This window comes from Lithobates pipiens, unplaced genomic scaffold (assembly GCF_037356315.1).
Source record: "Lithobates pipiens isolate NorthernLeopardFrog02 unplaced genomic scaffold, aLitPip1_a1.2 Scaffold_23, whole genome shotgun sequence".
NCBI lineage: Eukaryota > Metazoa > Chordata > Amphibia > Anura > Ranidae > Lithobates > Lithobates pipiens.
In genome coordinates this window covers 231813516-231827353 of record NW_027507785.1, presented here as the reverse complement: position 1 = coordinate 231827353, position 13838 = coordinate 231813516, and the positions used below count along the sequence as shown (strand labels likewise).

General features: G+C 48.2%; 1 protein-coding gene across 2 annotated transcripts in view; it reads left to right on the top strand.

Moving 5' to 3' along the window:
- BTBD8 (BTB domain containing 8) overlaps positions 1–13838 on the top strand; it is a 172865-nt gene that overhangs the window by 129526 nt on the left and 29501 nt on the right. The gene's annotated exons all lie outside the window — the stretch shown is intronic.

Below are 13838 nucleotides of genomic sequence, written 5' to 3'. Positions count from 1 at the left end.
CGTCCGGATTGCGCCGTGCGGCTCGCGCATGCGCAGTAGGGAACCGGGAAATGAAGCCGAAAGGCTCCATTTCCTGATTCCCATACCCAAGATGGCGGCGGCAGCACCCGAGTGTTGATCTAGAGATCGGCTTTGGGTGCCGACATCGCGGGCGCGCTGGACAGGTAAGTGTCACCATTTTAAAAGTCAGCAGCTGCAGTATTTGTAGCTGCTGACTTAAAAAAAAAAAAAAAAAAAACGCGGAGTCCCGGCGGACTCCCGCTTTAAGGGAATAAAATTGATTAACCCACCTGTTAAGGAAGTGTCTTTAAAAACAAGACAGGAAGTGGTAGATGGGTGTGGAGGAGTGGAGAAGACATGGTGGATGGTGTTTATTTTTGGGTTGCAGCAACTGAAGTGGACAGCAGTGTCCTGTTTGGAAGGCTCCTGGCAGGGGAAGCTACCTGCCATCAAGATCAAGCTCTGTTTTGATAAAGACAGCTATTCGGGACTTTGCAAGTCGGTGAGACTACAAACCTTTTTCCTTTTGTTTTCGGCTGCTGTAAAGCCATTTAAGTTTAATAAACCGTTTGTTGTGTGAAAAGCCTGTGTCCTGCGATCTACCTGGTCCCCCGAACATTACAAGTGGTGGAGAATGCGGGCAACACAAAGTAACAGGCGTTTTTTTTTTTTTGCTATTTTTTTTTTTTGCATTGGGTTTAAACTGACATTTAAAGGGACAGTACAGTGAATTTATGTCCTGGGTTAAAGCTGCACAACTGTTGAAAACTGAAACGATGGAGGAGCTAATTAAACAGCTGCCCTTGGCTAATATGCAAGCGCAGACTCGCCATGAGGAAGCTAATCAGCGCTTAGCAGCCCAGCAAGCGATCCTACAAGAGGTTATGCAGGCTCAGATGGCCGTCTTAAAAGAAGCAATGCAACAGCTTTCTCTGAGCCGTGAACAAGTGGCCGTTGCCCCTGGCAACCAGGTGACCATAAGGGCAAGCCATTTTTTGCAGAAACTGTCCCCGAGTGATGACGTAGAGGCGTTTCTGGCTACATTTGAGAGGACAGCAGAGAGAGAAGGGTGGCCCCAGGGCCAGTGGGTTGGCTTAATTGCTCCTTTCCTCACCGGAGATCCTCAAAAAGCCTATTTCGACCTACCACCAGAAGACGCTAAAGATTATAAAAAATTAAAGGCGGAAATACTGGCTCGGTTGGGGGTGACTATGGCTGTCCGGGCCCAACGAGTGCACCAATGGAAGTATCGTACAGATCGGGCACTGCGGTCTCAAATGCATGACCTGGTGCAACTAGTAAAAAAATGGCTGCAGCCCGAAGTGTTGTCTGGTCCCCAAATTGTGGAGCGGGTCGTGCTGGACCGATACTTAAGGTCACTGCCAGACGACCTTCAATGGTGGGTCAGCCATGGAGACCCCAAAACGGTGAACCTCCTTGTCAAGATGGTGGAACGATATACAGTGGTGGAGGATCTGCTTGGCCCTACCAAGCGTCAAGGGCCCAGTCTGCCACGGCCTTTCCGACCAACTGCCACCCTTCGAAAGGATGTCCCCAGGAGCCCTGGAACCAACACCCTGGAAGGCCAAGAGTCACACCCGTTACCCCCTCAGCGACCTGTTCAGAGAGGAGGGGAGGTACAATGTTGGCGATGTCATGCCTGGGGCCATACCCGGGCCCACTGCCCATTGCAGGAAGAGCCCATGGAATGCAGGGTTCTTCGAAGGGGGTCGTTTTATGCCCATGAAGCCTGTACAACACATCTTGACCTTGGAGAGGGGAAGTTTGAGTGTGAAGTCCAAGTGAACCACCACCCTGCACAGGCTTTGCTGGACTCTGGAAGCATGGTAACCCTGGTTCACCCTAGAGTAATTGGGAAGATCGGTCCGGTAAGCAAAATTTTGCAGGTTGTGTGCATTCATGGGGACACTAGAGAGTACCCTCTCATCTCGGTGTCCATCTCCACAGCATGTGGCACTGGTACTCAAGAGGTGGGGGTGGTAAAGAACTTGGTACATGACGTTATCATAGGACGTGACTGTCCGTTATTTGCAAAACTCTGGAGACAAGGAGAACTATCTGAAAGGTCCAGAGACTGGGAAGAAACTAGTCCCTCTGTTCCTGTGGTTGAGGGTAATAACCCTGAGATGCCACATATTCGTAATATGGACCCAGTTGATAATGCCATGGCTTTGGTTAATAGTGATGAAAATAGTGCTGATACTGTTAAGGATGTCAATATGTGGGGTTCTCAGACCTACCTGAGGGGGGGAGGGAACCTTCCCCGCTTCAGGTAATGCTGGGGGAAGAGGATGAGGAAATGGCCTCTACCCCTGCCTTGCCAGATTTGGGTGTTCCCCAGGGGGGCATTTGGTACTGCCCAGATGCAGGACCCCACTTTGGCCAGGGCACGGGAACAGGTTGTAGTAATAAATGGGGAGCCCCAAGAGCCAGGTGCTAATGAGCGGTGGCCACATTTTTCAATATGTAATGAATTGCTTTATCGGGTTACTAAAGTGAGAGAAAACGTGGTAGAACAATTATTGGTACCCCAACAGTATAGACGCAAGGTCCTGGACCTGGCCCATGATGATGTTTTAGGGGGACACCTGGAAGTTGAAAAGACGGAGGCACGGATCGCTGACCGGTTTTACTGGCCAGGCTTGAAAGCAGAGGTAAGGAGATACTGTACCTCTTGTCCCACCTGTCAGTTGACCGCTCCGGCGACCCATTTCCGGAGCCCGTTGGTCCCTCTGTCCATAATTGAGGTCCCATTCGAGAGGATAGCCATGGATATAGTGGGTCCCTTGGTAAAGTCGGCTCGAGGTCATTCTTGCATACTGGTGATCCTCGACTATGCCACTCGCTATCCTGAGGCGCTACCCCTGCGGAATACCTCCTCTAAGGCTATTGCACGGGAGTTATTCCAGTTGTTTACACGGACAGGTTTTCCCTAGGAAATACTCACAGACCAGGGCACCCCATTTATGTCGAAGGTTATGGCTGATGTATGCAAACTGTTTCGGATTAAACAGCTGCGCACATCGGTCTACCATCCCCAAACAGATTAATTGGTAGAGCGTTTTAATAAGACCCTTAAGTATATGCTCAAGAGAGTGGTACAAAGGGATGGGAAAGACTGGGACTGCCTGTTACCAGCTCTCCTATTTGCTATCCGAGAAGTGCCCCAGGCCTCCACTGGGTTTTCACCCTTTGAATTGGTATATGGGAGGAGACCTCGTGGATTACTGGACTTTGTTAAAGAAGAATGGGAAAGTCAACCAATTCAGCATAAAAGTGTTCTTGAATATGTCTCTCAAATGCAGGAGAGGATCCGAACTGTGATGCCGCTAGTTAAGGAACATTTACAAAAAGCCCAGGAGGCTCAACGACGGGTCTATAATAGGGCAGCCAAAATTTAGGAACTTCCAAGTGGGGGATCGAGTAGCAGTGTTGATTCCCACTGTGGAAAGTAAATTCTTGGCCAGATGGCAAGGCCCTTTCGAGGTTGTAGAAAAAGTGGGAGAGGTAAATTATAGAGTCCACCAGCCAGGCAAGAGGAAACCCTTCCAGATATATCATGTAAACTTGTTAAAGCCCTGGACAGACAGGGAACCAGTAACCTCCCTGGCTAGTACAAAACTTGAGCCTCGGGTTGGGGTAGAGAGTGTCCAAGTAGCAAATACCCTGTCTAAAACCCAAAGTCAGCAGGCAAAGGAGTTCTTGCAGAGAAATAAAGAAAAATTTTCAGACTTGCCAGGGCTCACTAGTGTCATAGAGCATGATATTGTCACAGAACCAGGAGTCAAATTTTTTTGTCCGGCCCTACCGCATCCCAGAGGCTCAAAGGAAGGCCATTTCAGAGGAAGTAAAAATGTTAGACCTAGGGATTATTGAGGAATCGCAGAGTGAGTGGTCGAGCCCGATCGTGTTGGTACCGAAGCCCAACGGTACTCTGCAATTTTGCAATGATTTCCGGAAACTTAATGAAGTTTCCCGGTTTGATGCCTACCCCATGCCCCGGGTAGATGAGCTTATCGAGAGACTAGGTCCAGCCAGGTATATCACTACGTTAGACCTTACCAAGGGGTATTGGCAAATACCGTTGACTAAGGCTGCTAGAGAGAAAACTGCTTTTTCTACCCCAGAGGGGAGTTTTCAGTACAAAAGGATGCCTTTTGGATTGCAAACTGCTCCAGCCACATTCCAGAGAGCAATGGATAGGATTTTACGACCTCACCGGAAGTATGCCTCAGTATACTTGGACAATATAGTCATTTTTAGCAAAGACTGGGAATCACATTTGCCCAAAGTGCAGGCAGTGCTGGACTCTCTTTGGAAGGAGGGGTTTACAATAAACCCTGAAAAATGTGCTTTGGGAATGGAGGAGGTGAAATACCTGGGTTATATCGTGGGTAGAGGGGTAGTGAAACCGCAGGTCAACAAGATAGAGGCTATACAGAATTGGCCCCGCCCCCTCACAAAAAAGCAGGTACGTGCATTGCTGGGCATGGTGGGATACTACAGGAGGTTTGTACCCAACTTTGCCACGTTGGCGGCTCCGTTGACCGATCTGACTAAGGGTCGGAAATCGGTCATGGTGGAGTGGAATGCAGACGCTGAGAAGGCTTTTTTGGAGCTCAAGTCGGCACTGTGCCAACACCCTGTCCTAGTAGCACCTAATTTTTCAAAAGAGTTTGTCCAGACTGATGCTTCCGATGTAGGATTGGGAGCGGTGTTACAGGTTATTCATGGCGAGGAACACCCGATAGTCTTCCTCAGCAGGAAGTTAACACCAGCGGAGAAAAACTATGCCATAATTTAACGAGAGTGTCTGGCCATTAAGTGGGCTCTGGAATCCCTCAGATATTACCTTTTGGGGAGGAAGTTTAGGTTGATTTCTGACCATGCCCCTTTAACATGGCTGAGACAGGGAAAAGGGACTAATGCCAGGGTTACCCGGTGGTTCCTGGCACTCCAGGAATTTAAATTTGTAGTGGAGCATAGGCCCGGGAGACTGCATCAAAATGCAGATGCCCTCTCCCGAGTCCATTGTTTGTTTGAGCTCCACTGTTGCCTCCACCTCTTTGGCGTTGGGGCATAGGGGGGGGGGGGGGGTTATGTACAGGTCGCCGTGGCTGGGTCCTGGAAGGACGCTATATTTCCCCCTCTATTTGGTTTATGGTCTTTCAGGGAATAAAATTGATTAAGAGCCCATTCACACAGGGGCAACACGACTTGTAGGCGACTTGATCAGGCTACTTGGACACGACTTGACAGCGGCGACTTGGGACGACTTCAAAACGACTTGTGATGACTTCAAGCGCGACTTGGGACGACTTACAAGTCGCCCCAGGCCAGGCGACTTTTGCCGCGGCCAAGCAGAGAATGAGCTCAAGGGGAAACTCCACGGCAAATTTCTGAAAAAAAATTGGCGTGGGTTCCCCCTCCGAGAGCATACCAGGCCCTTAGGTCTGGTATGGATTCCAAGGGGAACCCCCTACGCCGAAAAAACGGCGTGGGGGTCCCCCCCAGATCCACACCAGACCCTTATCCGAGCACGCTACCCGGCCGGCCAGGAAAGGGGGTGGGGACGAGCGGGCGGCCCCCCCCCTCCTGAGCCGTACCAGGCCGCGTGCCCTCAACATGGGGGGGTGCCTTGGGGGAGGGGGGGCGTGCGGCCCCCACCCCAAAGCACCTTGTCCCCATGTTGATGAGGACAAGGGCCTCTTCCCGACAACCCTGGCCGTTGGTTGTCGGGGTCTGCGGGCGGGGGGCTTATCGGAATCCAGGAGCCCCCTTTAATAAGGGGGCCCCCGGATACCGGCCCCCCACCCTATGTGAATGAGTATGGGGTACAATGTACCCCTACCCATTCACCTGTGAAATAAAGTACAATAAAACACACAACACAGAGAAAAAGTATTTTATTGCACAGCCGGGGGTCTTCCGTCTTCGGGGGTCTTCTCGCCGGACTCCTCCGCTATGTGTGTGTAGCTCTTTTGCCAGCGGAGGAGTCCGGCTTTCTTCCTCCCCGCCGCCGGCCTCTTCTCCCGACTTCGGGGGTCTTGTCCCCCTCTTCGGTTCTTCTGCCGGGCCACCGCGCCTGGTCCGGTGGCCCGGTCTTCTGTCGCCGTCTTCCGTTCTTCTGTCGCCGCCTTCGGTTCTTCTGCCGGGCCACCGCGCCTTCTTATAGCTCTTTTACAGGCGGTGGCCCGGTCTTCCGTCGCCGCCGCCGCCGCCGCCGCCTTCCGTTCTTCTCCTTCTTCTTCTCCTGGAGATGTTGACTCGACGAGCTCTCCGGCCACAATGCCAGGGACGCGCTCCGCTGCCTCTTATATAGGGACAATGGGGCGGTGTCACATGGGTTGATGTCACATGGGTTGGTCACATGGGTTGATGTCACATGGTAAGGGGGCGGGGTCACCATGTGACATCAACCCATGTGACCAACCCATGTGACATCAACCCATGTGACACCGCCCCATTGTCCCTATATAAGAGGCAGCGGAGCGCGTCCCTGGCATTGTGGCCGGAGAGCTCGTCGAGTCAACATCTCCAGGAGAAGAAGAAGGAGAAGAACGGAAGGCGGCGGCGGCGGCGGCGACGGAAGACCGGGCCACCGCCTGTAAAAGAGCTATAAGAAGGCGCGGTGGCCCGGCAGAAGAACCGAAGGCGGCGACAGAAGAACGGAAGACGGCGACAGAAGACCGGGCCACCGGACCAGGCGCGGTGGCCCGGCAGAAGAACCGAAGAGGGGGACAAGACCCCCGAAGTCGGGAGAAGAGGCCGGCGGCGGGGAGGAAGAAAGCCGGACTCCTCCGCTGGCAAAAGAGCTACACACACATAGCGGAGGAGTCCGGCGAGAAGACCCCCGAAGACGGAAGACCCCCGGCTGTGCAATAAAATACTTTTTCTCTGTGTTGTGTGTTTTATTGTACTTTATTTCACAGGTGAATGGGTAGGGGTACATTGTACCCCATACTCATTCACATAGGGTGGGGGGCCGGTATCCGGGGGCCCCCTTATTAAAGGGGGCTCCCGGATTCCGATAAGCCCCCCGCCCGCAGACCCCGACAACCAACGGCCAGGGTTGTCGGGAAGAGGCCCTTGTCCTCATCAACATGGGGACAAGGTGCTTTGGGGTGGGGGGGGCCGCACGCCCCCCCCTCCCCCAAGGCACCCCCCCCATGTTGAGGGCACGCGGCCTGGTACGGCTCAGGAGGGGGGGGCCGCCCGCTCGTCCCCACCCCCTTTCCTGGCCGGCCGGGTAGCGTGCTCGGATAAGGGTCTGGTGTGGATCTGGGGGGGACCCCCACGCCGTTTTTTCGGCGTAGGGGGTTCCCCTTGGAATCCATACCAGACCTAAGGGCCTGGTATGCTCTCGGAGGGGGAACCCACGCCAATTTTTTTTCAGAAATTTGCCGTGGAGTTCCCTCTTGAGAGCTGATAATTCTGTCAAAGTCGCCTCCGTATAGACGGAGATCCGACTTGGAGGCGACCTCCATTGAAATCAATGGGTACCGGTCGCCTACAAGTCGGATAGAAGTAGTACAGGAACCTTTTTTGAAGTCGGAGCGACTTCAGTAGCGTGCATTAACACGGCTCTCATTCACTTACATTGCTTTTTAAATGTTGTCCGACCTGAGGCGACCTGAGGCGACTAGGGGCGACCTGAAGTCGGATCAGGAGTTGCCCCTGTGTGAATGGGCTCTAACCCACCTGTTAAGGAAGTGTCTTTAAAAACAAGACAGGAAGTGGTAGATGGGTGTGGAGGAGTGGAGAAGACATGGTGGATGGTGTTTATTTTTGGGTTGCAGCAACTGAAGTGGACAGCAGTGTCCTGTTTGGAAGGCTCCTGGCAGGGGAAGCTACCTGCCATCAAGATCAAGCTCTGTTTTGATAAAGACAGCTATTCGGGACTTTGCAAGTCGGTGAGACTACAAACCTTTTTCCTTTTTGTTTTCGGCTGCTGTAAAGCCATTTAAGTTTAATAAACCGTTTGTTGTGTGAAAAGCCTGTGTCCTGCGATCTACCTGGTCCCCCGAACATTACACGAGAGATAACAATTGACGCTGCTTTATCCTCTGTGAATAAAAATTTGATTTGTCCGGTAGACAATGCTTAAGGATCCAATGGATAAGAAGCTGGAATTCCTATTAACCTCCCTGGCGGTATGATTCAGTCTGGAATTAGGTGCTGAAAGTGGTACAATTATTTTGCATGGAAATCTGCCTTTTATTTTGTAGTCCTGTAATTCTTAGGAATAACAGTCTTAAATCTCTTCAAACCAGAGTCTAGCAGGCACCCCGGGTATGATAAAGTTTATAATATAATAAAGAATAATAAAAATTATTCAATAATGTAATCAAATCCTAAAACACTGAAAAAGGGACACTTTTTGTTTGCTATGGACAATCTCCAAATTCCAGGCAGAAAAAACTATATTTATAATATAAAAGTGCATGCAGGGCATTGCACAGACCACTAGGGACAAAGGGGGTGTGTAATTTTTTAATACAGTACTGTAATCTGTAAGATTACAGTGCTGTGTGTGTTTTGTGTCTTTTTACTTTTTTGAATTTGCCACCGTTCTCCGCTCCCGTGCGCCGTAACGTCGCAGGGAACGGAGCTCTGTGGCATTCGGCACTGTGAATCGAGCGGAGGACAGCTCGATCACACAGCGCGGAGGACATCGCTGGATCCAGGGGACAAGGTAAGTAAGTCTCCCTGCGTCCTCCCCTGCATCCAGCGATGCGATCCCGAGTCTGGCTCGGGGTTACCGTTCCTGCTAGAAAATTCCCAACCCGAGCCAGACTCGGGATTACCGCTAGGGAGGCTATAGAACACTTTTTTTTTTTTTTTTTTTTTCTCTGGCAGGTTCAGTAACTCAGCCTGTGCTGGCAGCAATTGGTGTATGTTAATCCTTGAAAGACCAGTTTAAACGGGTGCTCAAGGTTATTCCTGATCAGCAGGCCCAAGATTTGGCTGAGCTACCAGGGTGTTGTGTTTTGCAATAGACGCTATGAGAGATTCTATTTTCCAGGCCTCACGCCTTATGCTTGGGTTGGTGCATATGCGTAGAATACTTGGGCCAATACTTGGTTGAAATATTGGTCAGCCAAAACACCATGCAAAAAGTTCCTGGCTAGTTTTCCTTTTCGTGGTGAACGGCTGTTTGGGGATGATCTGGATAAATACATCCAAATTCTTTCTAATGGGGAAAAGTACCCTTTTGCCAGTTAGGAAAAGGAGTAAGCATATTTAATTTAAACGAGCCTTTTCTCCAGTGCCAGGGGCGAAGGGGCACCCCCGCTCAGTCGAGTTGGGGGAAGACTTCTGCAGTTCTCAAGGGTCTGGCAGGAAGAGTGTCAAGGCGAGTGGGTGTCTTCCTCAATAACTCTAGGGTACAAACTAGAGTTTGAGAGTCCCCGTCTCCTCGTTTTTCCTCAGGGATCCAGAGAAAAGTCTCTTTCAATCATTGGACCATCTTTTGTCTCAAAAGGTGATATCGGTGGTCCCCATGGAAGAGCGGGGGTTGGGGTTTTATTCAAACCTTTTCACGGTACCAAAACCAAATGGAGATGTCGGACCCATTCTAGATCCCAAAGATCTAAACTGTTTTTTGAATATCCGCTCTTTTCGCATGGAGTCAGTCCGATCAGTAATCTCCATCCTGCAAGGTGGAGAACTTCTGGCATCGATCAACATTAAGGATGCATACCTCCACGTGACTATTTTTCCTGCTCACCAGAAATATCTACGTTTTGAGATAGAAAATCTTTATTTTCAGTTTGTAGCTCTGCCTTTTGGTCTAGCTACTGCACCTGGAGTATTTATTTACAAAGGCTCTGGCTCCTCGTCTAGGCAGATTAAGGGCTCAAATTATAACGATTTTAGCTTACCTAGACGGTCTGCTCTTGATAGACCAGTTGGTAGCCCACTTAGACCAAAGTATAGTCACCACAGTCAACTACCTGGAATACTTAGGTTGGATTCTCAACCTAGAGAAATCTTCCTTAAAACCAGCAAGAAGATTGGAATACTTGGGTCTGATCATAGATACAGCCCAGAAGAGGGTATTCTTACCCCAGGCAAAGATCAGTGCCATTAGAGAGCTGATTCGGGTAGTCAAGGCAAAGAAGAATCCTATTTGACTTTGCATGAGGTTGTTGGGAAAGATGGTTGCTTCATTCGAGGCCGTTCCTTATGCTCAGTTTCATTCGAGACTGCTGCAAAACAGTATCCTATCGGCTTGGAACAAGAAGGTCCAAGCTCTAGACAATGTGTTTGTCTCCAAAGGTGCGCCAGAGCCTCAGCTGGTTGTTAACCAAAAATCTGCAGAAGGGAAAATCCTTCCTACCAGTTACCTGGAAGTGGTCCAGATCAGAAATGACCTTGCCCATCAATATTCTAGAGATTCAGGCAACGTGCTTGGCCCTGAGAGCCTGGACGTTCAGGTTACGGAATCGACCTGTCAGGATCCAATCTGACAGTGCCACAGCAGTGGCCTATATCAATCACCATGGGGGCATGAGAAATCGTGCGGCCCAGAGAGGGGAATCATATCCTAACTTTAGCAGAAAACAATGTACCTTGCCTATCGGCAGTATTCATTCCAGGAATAGAGAATTGGCAGGTGGACTACTTGAGTCGCCATTTCAAAGATGTGGGTGATTCTGAAAGTAGATCTGTTTGCGTCCAGGTTCAACAAAAAGATCAACAACTTTGTGTCAAGAACAAAAGATCCGATAGCTTGCAGAACAGATGTCTTGGTTATTCCCATGGAATCAGTTTTTATTTATACATTGCCTCCTCTTCTGCTTCCTTGACTTCTTTACAGGATCAAGCAGGAAGGGAAGTCGTGATTCTTGTGGCCCAGGAGATCTTGGTATGCAGATACCATAAAGATGGTGGTAGGGGACCCATGGCCCCTACCACGACGTCCAGACCTTCTCTCGCAAGGTCCGGTATTCCATCCTATCTTACAAATGCTAAATTTAAAAATTTGGCTATTGAGACCCACATTCTGAAGAAGCGTGGGCTGTCAGGTTCAATGGGATCTACCTTTGTTAATACAAGGAAGCCAGCCTGCAGAGTCGTATAGTATATAGTCTGGACGGCATATGTCTCCTGGTGTGAATCCAGGGGTTGGCACCCCAGGAAGTATGTCATAAGTAGAATCCTTGACTTTCTGCAAATTGGATTAGAAATGATGCTGGCCTTGAGTACTATCAAAGGCCAGGTTTCCACCTTATCGGTATTATTTCAGCGACCACTTGCTTCGCATTCTTTGGTTTGTAGCTTTATTCAGGGGGTAACATGGCTTAATCCACCGGTTAGGTCACCCCTGAACCCTTGGGACTTGAATGTAGTTCTGTCAGCATTATAGAAACAGCCTTTTGAGCCGATACAACATATTCCCTTGGTCCTTTTGACAAGGAAACTCATTTTTCTGACATCTTCTTCAAGAAAGGTATCGGAGTTGGCTGCTCTTTCTTGTAAAGAGCCATATTTAATTATTCACAAGGATAAGGTAGTAATGCGTCCTCATCCTAACTTTCTACCAAAGATGGTGTCAAGTTTTCATTTAAACCAGGATATTGTTCTATCTTGTTTTTTTTTTCCAGAACCTGGTTCTACGGAAGAAAAGTCACTATATTCTGTGGTGAGAGCAGTCAGATTCGAAAAACTGAGGTTTTGTTTGTATTGCCTGAAGGTCCTAAAAGAGGACAGGCAGCATTGAAATCTATTTCTAAATAGATTTGACAAGTAATTGTTCAAGCTTATGGTTTAAAGAGGAAGACTCCACCTTTTCAAATCAAAGCGCACTCCACAAGGGCAGTGCATCAGCAAGTCTCGATGGCTCAAATCTGCAAAGCCGCAACTTGGTCTTCAGTCCATACATATACCAGATTCTAATCGGGTGAATGTAAAAAGTCATGAGGATATCTCCTTTGGGTGCAGTGCGCCGCAGGCAGCAGTACAAGTCCTCTGATCTCATGGTGCCCTACTTTTGTTGTCTCCCTCCCTTCAGTTGGCATTGCTCACGGACATCCCACATAGTAATTACTATGGCTTCGTGTCCTGTGATGTACATTTAAGAAAATTAGGATTTTTATAACCGCTTAACTGTAAAATGTTTTCTTTGAAGTACATCACGGGACAGAGGTCCCTCCCCTCTTTCTGGTATACACGTGTATTGCTTTGCTACAAAAACTGAGGTACTCCCAGTAGTGGGAGGGGTTATATAGGGAATGGACTTCCTGTCTTGGGGTGTGCCAATGTCCATCACTTGAAGGTGGCCTATAACGGGCATAGTAATTACTATGGCTCTGTGTCCCGTGATGTACTTCAAAGAAAAGGATTTTACAGGTAAGCTGTTATAAAATTCCTATTTTTATACCTGTACATATATCAGATAAACAGGATGTTCACTTACTCTTCAAGTGTGACATTCTGGCAGCTTGGTGAGAATATAACTGTTGTCCATAGGGGATACATCCATTAATATAATGATTGCCTTTGTACAGAATTTCATGAGTTTGCTGAGACTTTCAACTAGCTCCCCCGTCTGTGCTAGGTCCAGAATGGCTGCAACTTTGGTGCAGTTTGCTGTGTTACACAGCCTGGCTCTAAATTTATGCTTCTGATCATTTTTGTAAGGTAGTTTGCTTTTTATATTGTGTGTCTGTGTGCGTGTGTGAATGGTACAGATTGGCTTTTTTTTTTTTTTAGATCTGTGGATTTTTTTATTGTATTTTTTTAAGATGCCTGGAAATTATGAGGATGGCCCCATTATGTATAGTTGCGCCCCTGTAAGATTACCTAAAGGTGGTTTACTACAGCATTTCAGGAGAGCAAATAATGCAACTAATACTGCCCTGCAGGAGGGTAGCAGTTTTTTATACCATGCTATACTGTGCACTACTGCAATGCTGTGTGTTTTGGTGACATTTATTTTTAAATGGCACATAAATGTAGTAAAATAATGTTTCAATGCACCTTTGTTGTAGTCAACATGGTAGCACTCTCTACCGTGCATTTTGGTGCGCTCCATTGGAAGATTTAGTATAGGTGTGATTTTTAGTCCATTGGGGTGCATTGTCAGACCATATAAATTAATGGACTGCCTGAACACAACGCGCGGCTTCTGACTTACAAGGGTGTAGGGAGCCAAAATTGTTCATCCAACATGGCTATCAACCTTGTGTTCCATTAACTAATGATGTAATGACTGATTTAATACTTTGGTCCTCAGTCCCTGCATGTCCTCTGTCACCACTAGGCCAAAATAGGCATCTTTTTACTAAATAACAAATAGTTTTTTGTACAGTGTCATTTGAATGGCACAGCTAATAGATGTCTTTGTACTGCACAGACTGCAATGCAGACAAATCTAACAGCAGATAATGTATGACAAGCTGCAGCCATGAGGAAGGCACTGCAGGTTGTGTCCATTAATAAAACCGCCACATCTTCAGAATAATCACGTTAAGCAGTCTTTGAAAAACTATATTTATTTTTAATATTGTTGCATATTTAAATAAAAAAAAAAAAACAGTTTTCTCATTTCAAAAATATTTTCAATTTCTTAAGGCAAACACATCTAATGGGTAAGAAAAATCCTTATACATCATACAATATTCGCATAATATAGAATAAACTCATGTGTAATGAGTCACCTGTTCTTTGCTAGATTGCTAAACTGCTAACTATTCTCAAGAGATGGATAACTTCCTGTTTTCTGTAAGCAAGGTGATGGAAGACTTTCCCTTTAAGCATCCTGCATGACTAGATTGCTGCCGGCTCTGCAGAGACATGGTAAATAGTTCTGC